Source organism: Triturus cristatus, chromosome 3_2 (assembly GCF_964204655.1).
Source record: "Triturus cristatus chromosome 3_2, aTriCri1.1, whole genome shotgun sequence".
NCBI lineage: Eukaryota > Metazoa > Chordata > Amphibia > Caudata > Salamandridae > Triturus > Triturus cristatus.
In genome coordinates, this window is record NC_140584.1 from 330,283,057 (window position 1) to 330,304,565 (window position 21,509).

The 21,509-nt window shown below is 45.3% G+C and overlaps 1 pseudogene across 1 annotated transcript in view; it reads left to right on the forward strand.

The window, feature by feature from the left end:
• The window catches only part of LOC146857295 (pancreatic secretory granule membrane major glycoprotein GP2-like), a 233,415-nt pseudogene that overhangs the window by 127,106 nt on the left and 84,800 nt on the right, over positions 1 to 21,509 (forward strand). The window contains exon 7 of the transcript XR_014979886.1: positions 10,942 to 11,104. The product of XR_014979886.1 is annotated as a pancreatic secretory granule membrane major glycoprotein GP2-like (transcript). The remainder of the gene's footprint in view (positions 1 to 10,941; positions 11,105 to 21,509) is intronic.

The window sequence follows — 21,509 nt, forward strand, 5'->3', positions numbered from 1 at the left end:
GTCAGAGAATTTGGAATGTAAAACCCCTTCCGGTGGTCCTCTGTCAGGAGTTGGCAATGTAAATCCTGTTTCTGTTGTGTTTGTCAGAGCATTCTCAATGTAAAATCACTTCCCATTATATTTGATAAATACGTTTAGGACGTCCCAGAGCTGTTGGATGTTACTAGCACCATTTGTGTGTGTGGGGGTCTTGCATCTTTAGTTTCTTAGGGCCTTTGTACCCCAGGCCCTCAAATGGGGGACCAAGTATCCATTTAGCACTTGTCACTAAGGGTAACTAGCCAGAGCAGTCAAGGGTTAACTCAGGGAGGTGCTGTTAGCTAGAAACGCAGACCACAGTAATGCACAACATTGGCACTCAAGAAATCAATATGCAAACAGTGCATTTTCTTTACAAATGGAAACTATTTTAATGCACACACAACTTAACAAAGCAATCACAATCACAAATATGTATAAGACTTCAGGTGAAATATTGCAATTTAGAACCACAAGGGAATTGCATATTAACCAGAGTTCAAATCACCTCCCCTAAAGTAATATCAGAGGAGGCAACTGACAGTGTAAATGGAGGCTGCTCCAGCTACCTGTGAGGTTCCATGTGGCAACTTGCACCCCAGCAGGCTATTGTCATAAAAAACAACAATGACCCTAAACAGGACCATTGGAAAACCTGAGACTTTCCACATTCTAAAATGTTACGTCTGTGGGTTTTGTCAAGTCATTAATTATGTGAAAACCGGGAGGCCTGCTACTTTTATCACAAGATTTATCCAAGAGACCTATCAAACAATCTAGGCAGTCCCAAAGTATACAGTGACATGAATAATAACTCTCCCTCTGGAGACCCTAAACTTTTATTATGGCCATCCATACTAAGGTATATATACAGTAAATAAATTCCTAATGCGTTAGGTATGGAGTTCACAATGTCAAACCCCTGCTTATAACATTTGCCAGAGATCACGGTGCAAAACACCTTCCTAATGCATTTTTCAGAGTGTCCACAATGTAAAGCCCAGGCCTATGGTGTTAGTCAAGGAGTTCACTTGTAAACCCCCTTCCTATTGAATTAGTCAGAGAGTTCACAATACAATTCCCATTTATTTGTTTTTAGCAAGCAGTTGAATGTGAAAACCTTTCCTATAAAACAGTACTGGATTATACACAGGGTTACACCATGCAAACACCCCATAATAATAATATAATAATATTAATAATAATATTAATAACAATAACAAAGCCATTTGTAGAGTGCTTGGCTACTCCAGACGGAGTGTCCCCATGCTATGAAGACAACCACAGTGTGGACCCCAACATAACATGCTTGACAGACCCTAGATTTGCCTATAGAACCAGGTCTTACGTTTATTTCATAAAGTTGGTTCTCACCTTTCCTGTCTCAGATCTAAAGGCAAGCTATCCCATAGTTTTGGAGCCAAAAAGCAGAATGAGCGCCCTCCCATCCAAACTTTTTTTTACTCTGGGGATAACAGTAAGCATGGTCCCCTACGGACCTAGGACTTCTGCAAGGTTGATACAGCTTCACCAGTGAATGTAAGTAATGGGGTACCTTCCTGCGTACAATTTTATGACAAAGAGCTTTAAAGGAAACTCTCTTTCTCACAGGAAGCCAGTGCAGTTTGGTGAAAGCCGGCCCCATAGACAACCACCTCGGAATATTAAGCAGCATCTGTGCTGCCGCATTCTGAACTTTCTGCAGCTTGACCAGAAAACCTTGAGGAACTCCCAGGTATAGCACATTACAATAATCCAGTCTGGACATAACCAAAGACTGGGCTACTGATTTCCTGGCTCCCTAGGGAGAAATGTTATGTTATGTTATGTTAAGGTAATTTATACCACGCATGGCTGCCCCAGCAACAGGGCGTTCCAGCACTAGCAGAACGGATAGCCGGAAAAAATGACGCTAGATGGATGTGAAAAGCCAGGTTTTAATCAGCTTCCTGAATGCCCAGTGGTTGTGAGTGCTGCGGGCAACCCGTGGGATAGAGTTCCATAGTGCAGGGGCCAGAGCTTTGAAGGAACGACCCCCTGCTCTACATCGGCAGACCCGTGGGACGCATAGCAGATGAAGATCGGCGGAGCGTAGTGCTCGCGTAGGAATATAGAAAGCCCAAACCTACCCACCAGGCAAGAGATTTGACTGGTGAATGAATTATAAATTGGCATCAATTAGAATGCCAGGTTTTTTCACTTTTGGCTCAGGAATGGGTACCGGGCCAAATACATTCAGTTCTGCACTGAATAGATAGATAGATAGATAGATAGATAGATAGATAGATAGATAGATAGATAGATAGATAGATAGATAGATAGATAGATAGATAGATAGATAGATAGATAGATAGATAGATAGATAGATAGATAGATAGATAGATAGATAGAGCGAGAGAGAGAGAGAGGTAGAGAGAGAGAGATAGAGAGATAGGAAGATAGATAGATAGATAGATAGATAGATAGATAGATAGATAGATAGATAGATAGATAGATAGATAGATAGATAGATAGATAGATAGATAGATAGATAGATAGATAGATAGATAGATAGATAGAGATAGAGAGAGAGAGAGAGGTAGAGAGAGAGAGATAGAGAGATAGGAAGATAGATAGATAGATAGATAGATAGATAGATAGATAGATAGATAGATAGATAGATAGATAGATAGATAGATAGATAGATAGATAGATAGATAGATAGATAGATAGATAGATAGATAGATAGATAGATAGATAGATGGATGGATGGATGGATGGATAGATAGATAGATAGATAGATAGATAGATAGATAGATAGATAGATAGATAGATAGATAGATAGATAGATAGATAGATAGATAGATAGATAGATAGATAGATAGATAGATAGATAGATAGATAGATAGATAGATAGATAGATAGATAGATAGATAGATAGATAGATAGATAGATAGATAGATAGATAGATAGAGTGTGATGTAAATACTCCCAAGGTCCACCAACAGAGATTTAGCATCATACAAAGATTCATTCATTGTAATGTTCCATTGTTTTCAATGAAGGGCTATTTCTGAGACGAACGCCATTCCCCACTAGGTGATGTTGGCCTTCTACTTCAAGTTTTCTTTAAACACATCTTTTTTAAAGAAAATGTTCGGTGATAGCCCTTTTTCACTTCTCCAAGAAACACTTCTGCAGTGCATGTTGCACTCTCCAAATTCATAAAATAAATAATTAAAAAATAAGAAAGAAACCACACTCCAGGGCATTCCATGCAAAGCCGCAAAGTAAACAACCACAGTCAACATCAAACTGTGAGTGGATGGCAAGCAACTAATCATAGTCAGAACCGTATCTCTAAGAATCCTAGGTTCACTAGCAAACCGCAATCAGAGTGTTCTGTGCACCATTCTATTGGAAAGTAGCCACAGTAACAAACCACAGTGCATTTATTTATTTATTTATGCATTTTTATATAGCGCGTACTTCACCCGAAGGTGTCGGAGCACTTTACAATAGACACATGACATAACATACATTACATAACACATACAAAACGGATACATATGTCTAAACACAAAAAGAAAACGTCACCATGGTGTGTACAAAAGATGTGCAATTTAAACTAACAACATAGACATAATCTGCCAGTATAGGCAGGAAGTGAGCACTAAGAATATAGAAATAGCATAATGAATTCATATAGTATATCGTTATGATATCAATAATATTATAATAAAAAACAAACTACCGGTTAACGATGCGTGAGTCCTATTGGTTATTATGCTTTTGCTGTTTCAATGCTGGAGGCTAGCCCCATGCACCGTGTACCGTTGTGCGGTCTAGTAGTGGAGGGGGCGGGGCATGGGAGGAGCAGGGGGAAGAGGAGGCGCGAGGAAAGGGAAAGTCAGTTAGAGTAGGGACGGCGTGTGAGACATCAGGAATAAAGAGTCATCAAGGAAAGTACGGTGTCTGTCGTCATTGGGGGGGCTGCAGCGAGACACGACAGCTGGCGACGAAGGTGGGATGAGCGGCAGGCTCTCCCGAAACCCAACGTGTGATCGAGCCCGCCCGAGTGTGGGTGGCTGAAGAAGACGGCCGGAGCGCTGACACGTGCGTGGTGCACCCGGAGCCTGAACCGGGGCCAGTGGGCCAAAGAAAGGAGAACGTAAGGAGGAGGGAAAAACTCGAATCCTGCGTTCAGGCGTTCAGGAACGTGAGCGAGGAACTATCCATCACGGCGGAGGGCCTGCTCCTGAGGGACCACCGGATCGTCATCCCACAACAACTGCGTCAGGGAGTCATTAATCTGGCCCATGAGAGCCATCGAGGCGTGGTTGCGACCAAGAGGGCCCTTCGCGAGCGTGTCTGGTTCCCGTTTCTTGACAAAATGGTAGAACTCACCCTTAAAGACTGTCCGCAGTGCCAAGTAGTAGGGCGTGGTGATCCCCCGGCCCGCTTCAAATGACACCACTACCATCGGGAGTGTGGCAGGAACTAGCCATGGATTTCTACGGTCCCATGCAGTCGGGCAAGTACGTGCTGGTGATAGTTGACGAATACTCGAGATTCCCCATTGCCCGATTTGTCCCTTCCACCGGAGCAGCTACCACGCTCACCGTCCTAGACGAAGTGTTCGCAGCCTGGGGAGTACCCAAGGTGTTGAAAACAGACAATGGCCCTCCGTTCAATGGGCAGGAGTTCAGTGACTTCATGAAACTGATGGATGTTCGACACCGGCGGATAACACCGTTATGGCCACAGGCCAACGGCACTGTCGAGAGGTTCATGGCCACTCTCAAGAAAACATTCCAGCAGGCAGTGCTTGACAGAAGAGATTTACAAACGGCCCTCAATGACGTGCTCCGCTCATACCGAATGACGCCTCATGCCACCACAGGCAAATGTCCAGCAACACTCATGCTGGGGCGCCCCGTTCGGACACGGATACCCACCTGGGAAGGAGCCCTACGACCGGTATCCCCAAGTCGCATCCATCGAGAAATGGTGGTTACCGATAGGGCCCGCAAAGAAGGCATGAAAACATATGCTGACGGCCGGAGACGAGCTCGGTCGCTCTCTTTCCGAGAAGGAGACTGTGTGGTGGTTAAGCAGGAACAATGCAAGAAAACGGATAGTAGGTTTAAAGCGGAGCCCCTGACAGTCACTCGACAGAAGGGAACTATGCTGACGGCAGAATCAGACAACAGGTGCATCACTCGAAATGTGTCTCACTTTCAAAGATGCAGCTCTGCTCTGCAGGAAGCGCTTGAGTCGTGGATAGCGTCACCAAGAACTGAACAGACTGAGAGGCGACGTGAAACTACCACTGGCCCGGAGGAGGGAAGTGGAGACAACCCCACCGTGGTAGCAGAAGGCCGGTCTCTCAGACCACGACAAACAATTCGCCAGCCACAACGGCTAATTGAGGAGATGTAAATATTTTGTCAGTTGTTTCGTTAACAAAGGGGGAGATGTACCGTTGTGCGGTCTAGTAGTGGAGGGGGCGGAGCATGGGAGGAGCAGGGGGAAGAGGAGGCGCGAGGAAAGGGAAAGTCAGTTAGAGTAGTGACGGCGTGTGAGACAGCAGGAATAAAGAGTCATCAAGGAAAGTACGGTGTCTGTCGTCATTGGGGGGGCTGCAGCGAGACACGACACACCGGAGCCCTCTGTTCTCGAACAGCCTCGACATGCCTTCTCGGTCTTTCCATTCCCCGCTCTAGCAGGTCGCAGGTATCTTGGTGACTGGGGAGACAGCTTCAATGAACTCCCGCAATAGCACCGGCTTGAATTCCCTCCTCCTCGGGGTAAACAGGGGCAGCGGTGCGCTCCCCACTTCCCCATGATGGTCACATCCTCTCCTTCCCCAGTCCGACTAGAGGCAGGGGAGTAGGAGATCCGGGAGAGGCAGCGAGCCCTCACGATTAGGACCAGCTCGTGATCCTGCGTAACACAGCCCCCGCAGTGTGGGGGGCCCCTGAGCAGCAGGGGGGCCCCCTCAGCACAGTACTCGGGCCTGAGAGCTCCAGATTAAATCCAGAGCGGGGCCCCTCTGTGTACCTTGCAGGGGGGCCACCTAGGCTTTCGTTACGCCACTGGTGCGGCTCCGGCCACGGACGGAGAGTGCCAAGAAGGCAGCATTGGTGGGATCCTGGAGGCATCCAGCGGTATTTGCGCCGACGGTGATCCCTGGTCCATGGAGTCTTCCCAGGTTTGTTTCAGCATCCCGCGATCTTCATTGCATTGCAACGGCCAAATGGGGTCACAATATCGATCTCTTTGGAACCCGATTGTCTGTTGTCTTAAGGGGGGGCTTATTCCTGGGATTACGCCATAAGGCGATCCCTAGCCCTGGAGCTCCTAACAGTAGGCCATCTTGCTTAAGATGACCGTGGGGTGGCTATGAGTCAATAACTATAGCTACAAATCATATTAACAGAAAACAGCGGACACTTTTCTATGGGGTAGCAGAAACGAACTTTAGCCTATAGGAAAATCATTACTGTAACGGGTGCAGTGGTATTGGCATCCAGGAGTGTGAGTTCCCATTGCATCCCCATTATTGTTGCCTTTCACACCATGACAGTGACCACAAGGTCGCTTCAATTAGGAGCAACCCCTAACCAGCTGTCTTTCACTACCTAAACAGAGGGCGCTAGCTTCCTTCCTTGCATTAGGGTCACTAGAACCCTTGCCACGTCACTGAATATAGACACCCAACAGTGTACAGCAGTTTTTGTAGGACAAGGACACCGTAACAAACTGACAACAAACTCTGAATGACAGCACGACACGAGGAAATAGACATAGAATTAAAAATTGCGGTATGTGAAATTGTTTAATTGTTTTCAGAAAACTTTGTGAAATTTCACAAAACTTTCATGAAATTAGGCTTTTAGGGTGAAATGCTGTTCGCCAGTACTCTGTCTGATTTTTTTCATACAAGGGTATACTATACCACGCATAAAAAATGCATAGTAGATACTAGCAGGAGACTGATTTGAGCAGAAAACGTTTCTCGAGGAGACATTTTCTGCATGAGCTCCTCTTCTGTGGCCAAAAATTTCACACAATTGTTTAGCACGAAATTTCATGAAAAAAGCCACGAATTTCAATTAAAGCGAAATTTAGGGTACATTTTACCCAGTTCTAGTGTGAGGAATTAATGACTGTAACAAACCTGTGCAGAGATGTCTATGCGGCTACAATAACAAATTATATGCACAGCCTTCCATCCAACTATAGTAACAGGACAGGACACGGTCCATTCTGTTGTCTGCCTATAGTTACAGGAAGAAAGCACCACTCACATCTTTCTATGGGGTATTACATACAGACACAAAGCCTAGTGAACAGGATTCGCTTGAGCAATAGCCACTGTAATAAACCACACAGCAGAACATCCTACGAGGAAACCCCGAAGGTAGCAAGCTACTTTGTACTGCAGCCTACAGAGCAAAAAAACGCAACAGCCAGAACGTCATTTTATCACAGTAACAATCCAGAATGTAAAGCATTTCATAGATCAAGAACCTCAGTAAGAAAGCACAGCATTCTAGTTGATTTATTTATTTCCAGGGCAGCACTGCTTTCACCTCACAGGGCACCTTGGCACTACGTAGATCTATCAGCCTAGAACTGTGGCAATGACTGAACTAACAAGCATTGAAAATGCAGTAGGTCTTGCCTTTTATTAAGTTAAAGCTATTTGCTTTGCTAATGGTATTGTATAGCAAAGCAAATGGCTTTAACTTAATAAAAGGCGAGACCTATTGCATTTTTAATGCTTGTTTAAGGTGAGCATTTACTAGGGACTTTGCAATTAAGAAGCTGTCACTTTAGTGAGGGGGGCTGTGAAATGAGTGTACTGGCAGCGGAACCCCTGTGAGTAGAATTCAACTTTGAGAGGCTCGGGTTATGGTCAGTGTTGCAAACAGGTTACGGCAAATTAACCCCTTGGCTGCGGCTGGAATTCCGCCGCAGCGCTGGGGGGTGTTTGGGGGCAGCGCGGTGGCGCTGTGCTCATGACGGAGCCACTCCGTCATGAGCCACGGTTGAGCTGTGCTCATGACGGAGTGGTTCCGTCATGACTCCGCCCACTGCGCTAATCACCCGCACAGGCGGGGAATCAGCGCAGCGTGGGAGGAGCGGCGGCCAACGGCCGCAGCATGACGGAACCACTCCGTCATGAGCACATGGCACCCGTGGCTCATGACGGAGTGGCTCCGTCATGAGCGCTGAAGGGGTTAACGCCAGTATTTTGTTTATGTGGATAACCCGTTTTTTTAACCTTTTCTATGGATGAGTCTTATATTACTTATTTTTCAATACTTTATCGAATAACCAAGGTGAGCCACATCACGTGGATTAACAGGAAATGTAGGGCCATGACAACCGCCAAACCCTCTGATTTCTAAGAGGATTGCTGCCCTTGTTTAGGAGTTATTTTTAAGAATTTTTCAGTGTTCCCCATCATTCTACATAGGTGGTGGGGGAGGGGTGACATTTTGCTTTTCCTGGTGAAGGCCTGTTGCTTTGTGCTAAGTGGTTCTTGTCTCAATTTTTCTAAACTCAGGTTCTCTTTCCTGTTGCTGTTTGCCCTTGCCTTCTTATTTGGGAATATCCACAATCTTCTAGTGCTTGAAAGGAAGTATTTTTAGGGATTTTACTACTCAACACACCCAGTCCCTAACTTTCCATAGGCTGGCAAACCATTCCTTCAAGAACTTGCCATAGACTTCTATTCCTCTTCTAAACCTGACCACACATTTTCATTTGATAATATACTGACACTGCAGTAAGCAACCAGAAATATACGCATAATACTACCTAAACAGTGGGAAAACACTGCCCCCTGTGATTTTGATCACAGCACAAAAAGTGTAAAGACTGACAGCCACTGAATATCACTAATTTTAAGGACATTGGAAAACTTCCCACTAAAATGTGCAGCAAATAGAAACTGAATAAGGTCCCTCTAGTAACAACCAATAGTCACACTACTGTTATGGGCATCATTCTTTTCTGCTTCGCATTTCTTATTGTATTGGTGATTCGCAAAGGTGGAGCATGCTTCCTCTGGAGATTTCAATTGGTTCGACTGTATTGTGATTGTAAGATCATAAACCAAGCTTCCCTTGCAAGGTAAAGTGCTCATAAGTTTCATTGTTTTTGTCATACTGTGGCCAGTGCCTCCCTTGGTACCTTTGGGAGGCACCGGCCTCTCTGATTCCACTGCTTCAGTGGTTCTAGGTGAGACGAAAGCCTCATCTGTAAGGCTGGGGAGACACGCCCTCGTTGGTTGAGCTTTTACGGGGATTTCAGATAGTGAGACATGGATTTCCAGAGGAGGCACAGGAGTCATCAGTTGTATATTGTTCGTTATTTGAATATTTTTTAGCACAGCTGTTTCCCACCAAGTAGGCACCCTGACACTTTAAAAAGGATGCAATAGATGCAAGAATTTTAAGATGCGGCATAAAAAACAAATTGTGAGTCTCTTGATAATAAGACCAAGTGTTTTGTTTTATGTTTGGGGAGTGATTCCAAGCCATAGCTCGCAAATTGGAGAAAGCACTAGCGGCTATACATAACCAAAATTATGAAATAGCCTTTCACACTGCACTTTTGTAACAACGTCCTTTGTTATGGGCTAGTTGTGATATCTGGAAGAGTCTTGTTTTCTTGCTGGGTCTTTTACCCAAAGTTTTAGAAACCGCATTGGTAAAGGGCCACTAAAGCTAATTTTAACACTGCAGGTACATGCACATACTTTTTGAGCAGTGAGCAGCTCCAGCTATCTTCAACGCTGTGCATATGTTTTGCTGTGTGATATATTACGCTGAGAATTCCAGCCAGACCTCTGTTCTCCCTCGAGTCACATCAAACATCTTGTTTTTTGGCCGTGACTGTTGCACTGCACAGTTGCCAGGAGTCTGAGGAGAACAACAATTTGTTTGCGGGTGATAGACAGGAGTGGCATTGCAAACACTGTCTCTCATGCACTGGTGTATGTTGCCAGTTACATTAACTGCCTGTGCCCTGCGTGGGAAACTCCGACTCCCACTGCACTGATTTCAGCAGCGATCGCTCTACGTTTGTGTTAGAAGTGCTAACGCCTTGTCCCTTACCTTCCTGAGTACAGTTGCCACCTTTCCGGCATGAAAAGTATTTTAACATCCCAGCCAGTACAACAAGGGATAAAAGTGTTTAAAAACCAAGATGTCTCCGTGGAGCCGACGGGGGGGGGGGAGGCAAAGTGAAAGCCTGCGATGCGCGCGCTGTGTGACGCCAGCCCTACACGGGGACAGGAGATGTGCATGCGTACAGAGTGCACATCTCCTGTCCGTACGCATGCACATCTCCTGTCCGGGCACGCATATGATTTTTCTCCCTTCTCTACCCGATGTGATGACAATAGAGGCTCGCCAAGGCTATGCAGCGCATGCGCTGCGTTCGCTAGGCGAGACCTAAAAACTACAGTAACAAACCACAGTGAACAATATTTAATGGGACAAAATCAATAGTGCTAGTCCTGAGCATTCTAAGAGGCAAAGACTGCATTAACAAACCATGGTACAGAACTTTCTGGGATAAAAGCTATGTTAACAAAACTCCGGAAGGTTTAATAGCCAGTGTAACAAACCACATCGCACAGCAACATATAAGGCAATAGTGACAATAACAAACTACAGCATGCCACTTCCACGAGGCAAAGGTTACAGCAACAGAAACAAGAAGGACAACGTTTGCGCTGTAAAACGTCATAGGATAAACAGATGCTCAGATCACACAAACTGCCTGGTGCTGTAGGTGCTTTATTTTTGCGATCTGAAATCTTAAGGGTGGAACCTGTACAATGTAGAATGTGTGCCGTAGAAGCCTTTGCAGCTCGGAGGGTTCAGTGCATAGCACTCAGTGTCCCGGCTCTTCCTTCCTTAGGTGTCCGGACGAAAGTGTGGTTCCCACTACAGTGGACTCCAATGGTGAGTCGCTAGAAGTTAGGTTCAGCCTCGATATGTTCATCTTCCAAAGCGCTACTACACTGCACCTCTTCTGTGACGTACAGCTTTGTCTCCGGACAGGAGCAGGAAGCTGCACCACGGTGAGTACTTGAATTTGGGCCCGGTCTTCTTCTCCTGTTGACCTCTGTGGTGCCTGCATTTGTTCTTATGTGTATATTTCAGAGTTAAATTAAGTTTTGCATGCCACATATTTGCCCTCTTATGCCCTTATTTTTAGGGGTAGGTAAAGTGAGATCCCTGCGCAGACAGAAGTTCCTCACTATTCACCAGCACTGTAATAAATAATGCTAGCTATTATTTCTTATCCTGTCTACCCTGCGCCTTTTTTGCAGTGTTATGTAACGCAAAGTTGTCCCATAGTCATTGAAGCGATTTACATGAGCGCCAGTGGCATTCCAGCAGGTCTCACTCATTTTTTAGGCACAGAGAGTAAGTGATTTGCCCAGACATACAAGATGTTGAGCTGACACTGTTATTCGAACCTTGCTCCTAAATCAGCAACTTCGGCCGTAATGCCACATTGTCTCCCTCAGGTCAACGTAGGTATAGGACTTCTGCTGAAGCATAGATTAGTATGTGGAAGAAAACCTGCTGAAAAGAGTTAAGAACACCAACAGCATTGACTAAGGGCCTCATTACGATGGCGGTGGGACCGCCACCATCAGGCCATCGGTGGTGGTCCCACCGCCATCGGACCGTGCAAGACCGCCCACCGCATTAGGATGGCGGGCAGAGAAACCATCCAACATTAATCCGATGGGCTCAAGGAGCCCGTCGGACGGACTGTAATTCCTGTAATGGTGGCGGGGCCTGCTCAGGCACCGCTGTAGGGATTGCAATTTCAGTTTCCGCCGGCCGTTTCATGGCGCTTATCCTGCCATGAAAAGGCAGCCGGAAAGAGACTTGAGGCTCTAGTGGGCCCCCTTTCGCCCCGACCTCTGATTTGGGCCATGGGGGGCACCTATGGTGCCCACTACATATCCCTGCACTATGGTGCAGGGATATGTCAGATGTGTGGGTTTTTGTATTGTGGCATGTGCTGCAGCCAGCAGCACACGCCGCAATACAAAGGATACACATTGCGACCGCTTTGAAGGCGGTCGCATCCTAATACCGATTGCAGGACTGCCAACAGCTAGTTGTGCGGTCCCGTTCCCAGTGGGTTGGAACGTATACAGCGCAGGTCTAGCGAGAGATCAACAGTGCGAGGTGAGTGAAGAAAAGTTCACAATCATGTACAAAACAAGAGTCCCCCCTGGCTCGAAGACTGTAAGTGTTGTGGAGTTCATCAGGTCTCAGCTAGATAGCGCATGCATTGTCTCGAAGAGATATGTTGTATATACCTTCAGCCCGCCCATAGGCTTCCCATTTGCTGTCTCCATCGTCGCTCTCATATTATTTCTCCCCATTTGTCCATGGCATGCATTTGTCATGCCTTCTCCTGTGTTTAGCCCTCCCCAAGAGCAAGGACCAATTACACTATCCCTCCACTGCTTCCATTTTAGGATCTGTTTCAGGAACTACTTTTTTCTTTGTTACAGAGCACTTAACATGAGCGCTCATGTTTTACCCATTGCTCCAAGCTCCTCTGTAAACATACCTGTAAATCTTGTTCTTATCTCTTAACATTTGCTGTGCATTCAAAGACCAAGGTCGAATGCCAGACGCTGTTTTCCATGGGTGCCCGTTTAGCCATTTTACATTTGATTGGTGTAAGCCAACACTCAGTTCCAGCATCGGTATGATATACTTGTAGTTCTGCGTGCCCATGATTGACTTTCAAAACAATGTAGCTAAGTCACACTTCTAACACTTTAAGTCAAAAACTTTATTTGAGTGCATGTTTACAAACAAAATCAAACAATGTGAAGTCTTTGTTTAAACCCTTCGCCTTTAGGCCTTTTCCAACCCATTGCTAAGCCTTTTTTTGGGCTATTTGGAGTAGTTTAGGCCTCCATAACTTTTTGTCCACATAAGGTTTCCACGCCAAATTAGTGTCCTTTTTTCCACCATCCTGGGGATTCTAAAGGTATCCAGGATTTGTGGATTTCCTTGGAGGGGACCAAGAAAGTAGCCAAAATATAGCAGAATGTGGTCTGTTTTTTTCCTACCAATGGCATCAACGAAGGGTTTGCGGTGCTAAAATCACCATCTTCCCAGCTTTCAGGAACAGGCAGATTTGAATCAGAAAACCACATTTTTCAACACAGTTTTGGAATTTTACCGGGAGATGGCCCATTTTTCCTATTTTTTTTTTATAGAAATCTTTTTATTAAAGAAAAACAAAGTTATACAACACAAACCAATACAAATCTAAATAAAGCAGTCATCAAAATACGCAATAACCATAAAATAAGAGAATGGTCAAAAGCAAATCATAACATTGGAGCCCATCATACCAGGGGATATATCATGGTCTCCTGTGATCAAGAACTTACAGTGATCAAGAAATTACAGTGGTTCATTATCAACAACAAATGAAGGAGCATCATTAAAGGGGGCACATAACCAACCTCTACTTTCATTCCAGTGGGACCATATTTTTTTCCATTTACCCCGACAACCTCTGCTTTCATACACCACTCTCTCTGCCTGCATACACCAATCCATATCGTACTCCGAGTCCCAATCAGTGCGTTTCAATTCAACCACTCCCTTCCACGTTCTGGCAATGTTTAGTTTAGCCACCAAGCATCTCAGTGATACCCACAATCGCTCAGTTCTAGACAAATCACTGGCGTCCCAAATATTCAAAAGACATCATCTCAGAGTAGCCTCAATGTCCTCATGGCAAATCTGGAACATAGTAGGGACGACCTCACCCAAATACTTCTGAAGGGACAGACATTCCCACCATTGATGCAAATGGTTACCTACGTGGCCGCAGCCCCAGGGACATATCGGAGAACCAATAAGGCCCATCTTGACTAATGCGGAGCTCGTGTAATAGGCCCTATGGAGTACTTTGAGCTGAATTAGTTTAAACCGGGAACGGATCGCCACCTCCAGGGTGATGCTAGGGCCTCCCTCCACTCCTCATCAGTAATCTCACCCACATCCTCCCTCCCTTTTATGCGAACTTTTTCCAGAGGATCTGGAGAAATATTAAGGATTTTGCGATAGGTTAATGATATGGCCTTCTCAGGAAAGTAGTCATCCAGCAGCCTATCTTCCAAAGGGAAAGAAACCGGCAATGCAGTGCCTCTGGGCAGTATTTAGTCAGCGCACTTCTCACCTGGAGGTAGCATAAAGTCTCCCTCTCATACAGTTGATATTGCTGTTGCAATTCACTGAAAGGCACCACTCCACCCCAGCCCACAGGTCGCCAACTGTGTCAAGCCATTCAGGACCCACTTATCAAAACCTGGCTGTTTCCATTTTTCCTATTTTTTGTGCTTTCAACCTTCTTCCAGTTTGTGGTGGAAACAGGTATGAAACCCATGGTGGATCCTGGACAGCTATGCATTTCTGAAAACTAGACAAAAATCTTTTACCCAGATTCCCCTGCAAAGCTCAAACTTCGCCTAAAAACGTATTTTTGTTTAATTTCTTTGAGGAAAAGTCCTGGAATCTGCGGGCAGCCACAAATTTCCTACCACCCAGCATTCCCCCAAGTTTCCCAAGAAAAGAAATGGTGCCTCACTTGTGTGGGTAAGTCTTGGAAGCTGGAAGGATGAATCTCAATGACTCAGGTAAGTCGATAAGAACGTTATTACACAAAGTACTTCCCTGCGGTACAGACGTGACTGTCTATCAGCCAGCCAACCTTCAACTGACAATATTGGAACATTATCATGATAAGTGGAATGTGGAACATGGTGGAGGACAGTACTACTCCTACACAGAAGAAGTACAACATACTATACCACACATAAGTATAACACACCCCCTTCCCTTATTGTTTTTTTTATCATTAAATAAACTCATAGTAAACTACAAGAAGGTGAAAAAACAAGGAGAAAGGAAAAAAAATAGAGAAAAGAAGTAAATTAACAAAATAATAGTATATAATTATAACCTAGAAAACCTAGCAAATATTAGAACACACTCATTGTATACATAAATGAACCAGAAGATATTTAATCACAAATATAATCATTGAGATATCCTGAGGATGGCGACCCCTTCTGAGTCTCGTCTCCCTTCCACCAGGATTAGGATATTCAAGGTCAGTGGGATCATCTCCACTACCTTGAGTGCTTCCACAAGCACCCAAGCCTACTTGTTAGGAAGAAGTCAAGTCACAATCAGACATTGACATAAAAGTATTGCTGAGAGACTGATGATAGGGGTTTGTCACAACCTCATCACTAACACTCCCTTTCTGATAGAGAGCTACATGCCTGTAGTTCCATTCGTCTCCATTCTCCAATAGCACCGCATGAGGTAAAGTACGTGCAACTTTAAAAGGCCCCATGAATTTGGACAATCCTCCACTACATCTGCCGCTCCGCAGTTTCACCCAATCACCATTGCAGATGCGTCTGGGGGTATTGTCTTCCACCAAAGATAGAGGAAAGTTACTTCTACATACGACTTTCCTCGTCCAAGTAGGAGCAAGCTTGGTATTTGGCAGCCTCCCACACATCATTTCAAAAGGTGTTTTTTCAGTCACCCCATGTATGCTTGAGCGATACGCCTCCAGCATTTCAGAAACCATGCAACCCACATCACTTCCACAAGTCAGCACCATCTGAATAGTACCTTTGACCAAGCGGTTCGCCCTCTCAACCATACCATTACCCTGAGGGTTGTAAAGCGAAGTGCGATTGTATTTAACCCCAGAGGCGTCTAAAAATGCTCGCATTTCTGCTGAAGTTAACTGCGTGCCATTTTCAGTGATGACCACTGAGGGTAGTCCCTCCTCACAACAAATCTCCTTCAAGATGTACACAGTTGCCTTTGTTGTAATTTTGTTCATACATTTTACAGTTAACCATTTGGTGTATACATCTATCACTACCATGGCAAATCTGCAATCACTTTTGAGTTCATTCATAGGACCAAAAAAATCTAAGCAGATAGTGTGCCAGGTTTGCTTTGGATCTGCTAATTGTCCCATTACTGCTTGTACTCCCACTCTCAAACGTTTTTCACTTTTCTTTACAAACATCACACTTCTCTACCCATGTGTCCACATCAGCATCCATCCCAGGCCACCACCAATTCACACGCAACCTTTTTTTGTTCTGGTTTGGCCTAAATGCCCCTCGCACCAGTCTGATAAGTTTGTTCCTCAACCCTAGAGGAGGAATAAATAGTTCTCCTGTCATAACTAGAACATCACCACATACAGACAATTCGTCCAGAATTTTTAAATAAGTCTAACACATGGGGACACCATGCTTTCCCTCCTACTACCTTGCAGAATTAAGCGCTTAACTCCTTGCATTGCACTGTCAGAGTCCATTTCTTTAATCCACTCCCCTTCAGTGATGGCTTGTGCTTCAACCACATTTAGCACTTCTTGTACATAAGCCACTGCTCCTTCACGTCTTTTGCTAAGACTGATGCCCTGTCAACACCCTCCCAATCCAGGGATAGCTTTGACAAGCAATCAGCCTGAACATTTCTCCACCCCTGTATATGTTCAACCTTATACAAGTATTCTTGCAGACGAGAAGCTAACCTAGCTAGCCTTGCAGGGCAATTACTGGTTCCACCTGGCAATAACACTTTGACTAAAGGTTTATGAACAGATTTCAACTTAAATTTGGAACCCCATAAGTAGGGTCTAAAGTATTCACAACCCCAAGCGGCTGCTAGAGTCTCATGCTCAATGACCAAATAATTCCTTTCGGAAGTTAGTGTACTAGACGCGAATGCCACAGTCCTTTCATGTCCATTATGGACTTGAGCAAGGACCGCTCCGAGGCCTGTGGTACTAGCGACAACAGTGAAGACAGATTCTAGCTTAGTGTTAAAAGGGGTAAGAATGCCGGCCTCACAAATGTTTTTTTGAGGTAGCACCCTTCCTTAAAAGTAATCTGAGAACCTCTGTTTTTTCAGAAAATCTTTGAACAAATTTTGAGTAATACTCAATGAGACCCAAAAAGGATCTTAATTTGTCTTTGTCAGAAGGTGCAGGAGCTATCCTGATGTCATCCAAGAGATTTTCTTTAGGCCTCACACCTTCAGCAGAGATTTCATAACCTAAGTATTCAACCTTGCCAACCAAAGATTTACATTTTCATGTCTAAGGGTTATCCCTGATTCCTTTATCTTTTGCAGGACTTGTCTGAGAGTACGATTATGTTGGTCGATTGTGTCCCCAAATACAAGAATGTCATCTTGGAAGTAAACAATGTTGTTAACATCTTTGAATAACTTGCTCATCATGCGTTGAAAAATGCTTGCAGCTGAACAAAGGCCAAACTGCATCCTTGTGCATTGAAAGATACCATCCATAGTGATGAATGCTGTGCGTGGCTTGAACTGTTCATGAAGTTTAATTTGATGGTATGCGTTTTTCAAGTCCAACTTAGAGAAATATTTTCCCCAGTCAATGCTAGTATTAGTTCATTTATATTAGGTAATGGGTAAATATCTACAACATCATTTTGATTGAGGGACCGCAAATCAATGCAAAATCTGAGCTTGCCGTCAGATTTCTCTGTGATAACGACAGGAGAAACCCACATGGAACTTTCCACTGGCTCAATTACGCCTGATGACACCATATCTCTAAGCATATCCTTTGCTGCTGCTCTAGCGACCAAAGGTATTCTACATACTTTGTGTTGTACTGGAAGAGCGTCAAGTTTCAATACTATCTTATGGACATAACCTTCTAAATATCCTAGTTTTTCTCTAAAAACATCTTTAGCCTCTTCCAAAATACCCTTCAGGGACAAATTCTCAACTACCATTACTTGTGTGGGTGCCATAGGGTTAACAATAATATACATATCGTACTGGTGCATCCACCCTAGAATAGGGAGTCCATCCATTGCTACCTAGACTTTCCCCTGTATTGATCTTCCACCAAATTCTATAGTGGTATTCATGTGTCCCAAAAGGTTCATGATTTCACCTTGATAGCCACCAGGGCTAATATCCTTTGGAAATAAAGTTACATCTGGCCACAACTTATCAAATACTGCTTTGGAAATAATGGTATACATAGACCCTGAGTCTACCATAAATTGTACAGATTTTCATTTAACTACGAACTCTGCTTTGGGTCTGTTTCTTCTGCCCTGGCCATCACTAAGTTCACCTACACTCAAAATCCTGTCTCCATGTGGTATAATGCAAATATTTTCATCTATGGTAGCTACCCTAGGTTTGTACGGTTGTTAAAACACTGTTGCAAAGTGTCCTTCGCGCCCACACTTCCTGCAATTCTTATCAATAGCTACACAGCTGCGATAATCCGCATTGTGAAAAGCACTACCACATCTGTAGCAAGATTTTGTTGGTTGTCTATTCTTTTAAATAGCACAACCAGATTTGACTACGGCTGAAACATCAAGATCTTTTCTTACTACAATAGATACAACTTCAGGATTGCTACAATCTTTTTCACCCAACTCACGCATACACTGTTGAGATTGTTCAACAACTTTAGCAATTTCAATAGCCTCTCTCAGTGAAGGATTTTTTGCAGCCCACAGTCGCTCCTGGGTTTTTTAACACTTACAATGAACAATTAATTGATCACGGGCCGATTCGCCTGTCATGGCCCCAAATTTATATTTTAGTGAAAGTTCCCTAAGTTTGGACACAAAGGGGCAGATTTACAATTCCTGGCGCATCCCTGCAAATCAGCAGGGATACGCCAGGAAACCTGCGACATGCATCACAATCCTTGCGCCACCACGGATGCGCCGCATTTACAATGCGGCGCATCATGGCGCAAGGAAATGCAGATGAGTGTCGCATCTGCCGTCATAACGTTGGCGCAGTGCTGCAGTTGTGTCACGGGCGCGACGCAACTCCAGCACTGTGCCAACCCGGCCTATCTTGCACATGGTCTGTCACACCTTACGGCTGCTTCAAGCAGGCGCAAGGTTTTGACGCAGTTGTGTCGGAAAAGTGACTGAGTGAAATCTTGTAGATTTCACTCAGGCACTTTTCCGAGGCGTTCCTGCACCGGAATGCCCCCCCCTGCGCCGGAACGCTCACATGAAACCAGACGCAGGTTTCATGTGGCGCAGGGCTTTACAACGTGACGCATATCCCTAGATGCGTCACGTTGTAAATCCCCCGCAGCATGGTGCTAGCTTTACGCCGCCACTGCGTCACATAAGTGACGCAACGGCAACGCAAAAGTGGCGCACGGGGCTTGTAAATCTGCCCCAAAGTCATCAATAGATTGGCTTTCCTCCTGTTGGTGAGTGTAGAATTTGTAACGGGTCATCACAATATTAATCTCTTTCTCAAATCTGTACTCTAGTCGGTTTTTTGTTTTCACGTAAACATCTTCAATGGGGTCCCTTGAGTGAAGTAGCTTTTGGAAAATATTTAAACATGCGCTGACCTTCCTTACCTAAATTATTCAGTAAAAGTGCTTTTTTCTTGACAGCACTAAAACGAGCACCATCCATAGCCTCCAAGTAATTTTCGAACATAGGTAGCCAGTCATCCCGCTCTATAGCAAGTGGACCTGGAGAAGGCAAGAAAATGGGAGGAGAAACATTTGCTCCTTGTGACTGCATGATGGAATAAAAAGAATACGTGGAAAGTATGAAGACAAATAAATGAATTATGTGGAAAGTATGAAGACAAAGAAACCCACTATAGTAATTATAGTATGTGAATAGAACAAAGGTGTGTGAATCACCGTGACTCACTGTGGTATAAAACTGTAGTTGACAGGTGAGTGAGTCACCGGTAGATTGTGACAGGCTGCAGCATTGTAACATGAGTGTGAATCAGCAGTGAAATGTCTTGCTTGATGTAGAAAAAAAACAAGTGGTGCATAAACACGTAGCGCTTCTCGGAGTGAAGAGGTGTGCGAATCACCGGTGAACTGACTCTCTTATACAATGATCAATAAGAGCGTCAATCAGGGCTATGACTGCGATGAGTAAAGTGGAGCATTTAATGAAGTGAAAAGGTGTGCAGATCACTGGTGAGATGACTCGCTTGATCAACTGTAAACTAAAACGCAAATCAAGGCTGTGACTACGATGGGTGTGCTCGATGCGAAGTAACTCACTTCAAAATGCCTCCCACCTTGTGTTTTACGTGCTTTCAAGAGTCTGTAGGGCTTGTTTTGCAACTGTAGTGAGCATGGATTGTGTGAGCAGCCGTGCGCTTGTTGCATTCAGAGGATTCGAAATGGCGCAGGCAAGAAGGTCTGAACGCCGCTCACTGCGAGGTCACGAGACGCTACCCCATTCAGCCCACAAACTATCCACGCCAAATCCTTCAGACACATGATGTGATCTTGATGTCGCTTTTTCCCGGTATGTGCGGAGTTGACCTGGGAGACTCCCCTGTGGCGCCTACTGCGGAGACATTTGCTTCCCTGGGACATTACAAGACATTGCTCAGTCTGACCCTCCTGAACACTGATTCCGATGTGATTACAATTGGGAGTGAGGATCGGGGAACGATTGAAGCCTCCCCCCCACGTTCTTTCTTTAGCTGGTTCTTTTCCTTTTTTCTCACTTTGTTTGATGGGCGACAGGCACTCTGCATTTTTTGTTCAGAGTGGGCAGTTTGAGGCCCAGAGTGCAGGGAAGCAGGTGTAAGATAGCCAGCAGTCTAGTGGCTGGGGAGGGCGGATCCAAGAGGTCAGAGGAAGGGGAGGAGTCACGGGGAGAGAGGGCAGTTAGGATAGGGACAGTGGTGGTGCAAGGTGACAAGAATAAAGCTCCGTAATAGTATCTCGCAGTGTCTGTGGTTTCTTTGGTAGCGCGACGCTACAGCTGGCGACGAGGGTGGGATCCCCCAACCCCACTGACCACAAGACTGTGTGAGGCGAGTAGAGCCGATCGAGTTGGAGCGCGCTGCACGCGGGACGCGTGTAATTGGGCAGGCGCTGTGAGCGCAAAAGTCGGGAGCCCACCCCGAACCCGTCGTGCACCCAAGCTGTGAGAGGAGTGCCCCAGCACCTGAGACGCTGTCCCTGGGAGATTAGCAGCGAGCGCTGTCGAGCGCGTTACAGTGCGAGCTGAGAAAGCTCGATACCGGCAAACCTCACGCTTGATGCGTGAGTTTCGGCCTGCCAGTGTGAGGAAGATCGCGGGAAACGACAGGAAGAGGCGGGAGCCCACCCCGATCTCACCTGAGTGGTAGCAGTGAATGCTGAGCAGGACTGGAGGTGTGCCACCAGCCAAAGATGACCGCTGGTGAGTCCGGAATGAAGAGGACTGATTGTGGGCATTGAGAGGAAGCCTCGTGTGTGCAGGGACGGGGGCCATCTTGGAGTCAGGCAGGCTCTCGAGACAGACCCCTAAGACGTGTGGGAGCGGCCATTTTAAAGTCAGGCACGCCACAGTAGAAGCAAGCACTGGCAAGACCAAATAAACAAGC